This window comes from Solanum pennellii, chromosome 5 (genome assembly GCF_001406875.1).
Source record: "Solanum pennellii chromosome 5, SPENNV200".
NCBI lineage: Eukaryota > Viridiplantae > Streptophyta > Magnoliopsida > Solanales > Solanaceae > Solanum > Solanum pennellii.
This window is the reverse complement of record NC_028641.1, coordinates 68,966,021-68,970,119: the sequence shown is the minus strand read 5'-3', so window position 1 is coordinate 68,970,119 and position 4,099 is coordinate 68,966,021. Positions and strand designations below refer to the sequence as shown.

At 29.0% G+C, this 4,099-nt stretch overlaps 1 pseudogene; it reads left to right on the top strand.

Moving 5' to 3' along the window:
• The first annotated feature begins 3,184 nt into the window (after positions 1-3,184).
• The window catches only part of LOC107019683, a 10,789-nt pseudogene continuing 9,874 nt past the window's right edge, over positions 3,185-4,099 (top strand).

Genomic DNA, 4,099 nt, shown 5'->3' with positions numbered 1-4,099 from the left:
TATATATATATATATATATATATAATCTTCTTATTCTCATTTCAAAATCTTGACCTTTCAAATTTCTCACACAAATTTTAAAAAAATACAAATGAGTAATTAATTATTCCTTAAAGACAAGAAATTAAAGTAGATGCATGTATCTTTTAAGTTAAATTTCATCTCTATCCTTTTTATATTTATTTTAATAGTATTTGACCTTTCAATTTTCCATGTGTCTTTTCATGTTTCCATAATTTTGTTGTATAAATTTAACTTTTCTAAGAAAAACTTTAATTTACTTTTCCTACAATTCTTGTGTGTAGGAACTCTAAAATTTATTTCACTCATTATTTTTTCTTTCTTTCATCTTCCAACTTCTTTTTACATTTTCATTCATATTTTAATATATAAAATTTGTATGTTTTATTGGTTGTACATAGTTTAATCTTCTCAATAATATTTATTATGATCCATCTTTTAACATTCGTTAAATACTGTATAAAGTGTATCATAAGGTGGGTTTGTCCAATTATTTCATTTGCCTATTTTGGTTAGATTTCTCCTCCAAAAAGAGTCTTACTTCAGATAAATATATTCCAGTATAATTGATTTAGCTACAAATATTTACCAACACATTTTGTATTATTGCTAAGATAGCAGTATATTCACTTCTTTTAGTATAATATCTATTTATGAAAAGCTTCTGTTGCAATAAAATTCAAATTCAGATGCAAGTTGATCTGTGAATGCCTTTGCATGTTTGAACTTTAAAATGTGGACATGGACTATGCTTGGAGCACACAGGTTCATAGTTAACTGTGTGTTCGTGTAGTTTAAAATGGTATGAAATACACGTGCGTTGCACGTGTTCAAGAACTAGTATATTATTATAAGTGGGAACAAAAAAGTTGAAAGTTGAAATACCAAAATAACCCTATATAGTTGAGTTACTACAATAATACCACTATATTATTATTATTATTATTATTATTGATTATTATAATTATTATTAAAAGTAATTTAAGTTCCATAACAGAAAACTTTTTACATACCACTAAAATGTTACCGTAATAATTTAAAGTGCATTTGTGAGTATTCCTTTTGCCATTATCATTGAGTTGCATTAACAATTCTTTTTCTTAATTGCTGAATTTTGAGCACTTAAAGCAATTACCGTTTTAGATTAAAAAAACTTAAATATTAGAGCATTATAAGAGAGTGGTTAGAGAATATGGAGAGATTCATACAATATCAATATTTAATTGAAGATAATACATGGTTAGATGTCAGAATTTATTATTTTTCACTTCTTAATGACTTTAATTGCTAAACTTTTTAGCTTCTACAATTAAATACATTCATTCAAAACCTTTCATATACACAATCTCTCTCTTTATAAATTGAATAGAAAATATTAGTCCATTACACTTTATATTTTCACATCTTTTAGTTCTTATGTAATCTTTTATTCATTGGTCATTTTTTTTCTTATTGATATATTGCTTTGTTTAATTAACTTTTTTCATTTTGTATGGAAATATAGTGTTGGATATTTGACAATCTTGACAAATCATATATTTGAAGTAGTAATCTTTTCTTTTACCAATAAATATAGTGTATCCCACATGATTAAAACAATTTTTTTTATAAATACAATCAGAAATTCTTCGGATTCTATTGATCTTTGCAAGTTGCAATCTTAGTTGAATGTTTTACCAGAAACATCATTTTTACCCTTTAAATATTGTATAATGCATCAATTATTCTAAAATAATTATATCATCTGAAATGTTTGGTATTAAATAACATGGGATACACGTGCAACGCACGTGTTCGAAAACTAGTAACATAAAACATATCAATTTGAAGCATGTTAGTCAGAACTTCCAAAGCCTATTGATATGCCAGTAGCATGATATTCTTGTTATCTAATATTACAAAACTTGTAATAGATTAATTTTTTTTTCTTAAAACAAACATCAAATATAAGGTAAGTGATTTCTTAAGGCTTAAGCGCTCTTAAAACAAAAATTGGTCAACTTTTGATTACTAAAATCCAATATCAGGTAAATGTGTTAAAGATAAAATATTTTCATCACACCCTTTATCATAACTGAATCTGGCTATATAAATTGGTTTCCTGTCACACAATCCTACTCATTGTCTCTCAAAATAATGAGACTCTGTCTCTCTCCCCTCACAATTGTTCTTTATTTTTTCCTAAAAATCTCCACTAGTAATTGTGTAGAAAATGAGGATCCATTTGTATCCTTCCTCATCTTCAACCGAAGGTTCGTTCGAAAAATTCTTCTTTTACAGTTCTTTTTATTTTCTTGGTGTGTTTATTTGCGATCATACAACTTGTTTATTTTGACGTGAACTTGCATTTGCTTTGCTTTAATCTTACCGATTACGTGAGTAAAATGAAGTTTTAGGGTGTTTTTGCAATTTTTTCATGTTTTTTTTTTCTATAAAAAATGTTATTATAGAAAAAGAAGTATTAAAGATACATAAAAATGACTTCCCTACCAAAAGTTGATTTATCCAACCCATAGTGGGATGATTTAGCAGTCAAAGGAGTGACATCCTTGGTTCAAATATTAAATGAAATTAGATAGAGTAAATTATTCCAAATCTCAAGATACAATTTCCTTCTACTTGTATTGATTGGTGATAACATGTGTCGATATACAGTCAAGGTGTGCACGACACCATAGTACTGATAGAAAAATGTTTGTTAGTTAATATGTGTTTTAATTAAGGAATAAATAGGTCGATAATTGATTGAACTGATATTATTAATGATAAGAGTTCCACATTATCCCTTTAAGAGATTCATGGGAGCACCTTATAGGACCATGGACACTATTCCCTCTCATTAGCTAGGTTTAAGATGAACCGAACACAAATATAAGATCATTCCAAATAGATTGATGGTTGACTTTACTCATCAAACATAAAGAAATTAAACAACAAAGAAAGAGAACGACAAAGACTAGTATAGAAAATATAAATATTAAAACTTGTTCTTGTATCGGGGAACAAACTTTTATAAATAGAAAGGAAAAATGGGAAGATCATTAAATAAGGTTTGCGAGTATTATCAGAGAATATGATATTTCCTAATAGGTATATTGCGAGTTTGTATCCGTCCTTAGAAACAAGTAGGCCACTTTGGTGTATAATTTCCTCTTTTTTTTTTTTGTGTGTGATGAAGTATTTATTTGAGATGGCATGTGTTATGTCTATATATCAACTATATGTTGTAGATAAATGTAAATGATGTGGTTGCATTCAAATGTGGATTGTGAAATTAGGAGAACAAAGCCGTCAAATTAAAAGCATTTGAGGATGACATCATTTTTATATCCTCGCCTTCAATTTGGTCCTTTTTATTTGTTGCAATTGCATTGACATTTCAATAACATGTTGGGACTTTCTTTTTGCCGATGGATGATACTTATTTGCTGACCTAAAACAAAAGTTCATACCCTTGCTAAGGTAACAGAAAGAGTGGTTGGCTTGGGCTTTGAAGCAAGAAGAATCTATGGGGATGGGAAAGACTGTTCAAGCGATAGCCCTTGTGCTTGCTAAAGGTGAAATAGGGCAAGCAATTTCAGATTCCGATTTTCTCTCACCTGCATCTTATATTCTTCAAGCAGTGAAACGAACCCTTGTTATATGTCCAGTTGTTGCTGTGATTCAGTTGGTCAACGGGATTGAACACTTCACCACAAAAGGAAGCAACACAATTCTTGTATATCATGGTGCCAACAGGAAGAAAAATATTGACAGATTTGCGGAATATGATTTTGTTATCACTACCTACTCAACAGTGGAGACTGAGTACATGAAAAAATAATGATTTGCACTCTATGAATTGAAATCGTATTATTTTGGATGAGGTGATCATTGCATAACTATACCCAAATATTTGGTTTTTCTTGATAGGCTTTACATAAGCTGAAGGTCTACCTAAAAAAACCTCTCTACCTTCACAAGGTAGGGGTATGGTTGTATAAACCTGATCAACCACTCTGCCATCACAGAGTAGTTAGGGGTGTGTGTGTGTGTGTGTATATATATATATATATATATATATATATATATATATATA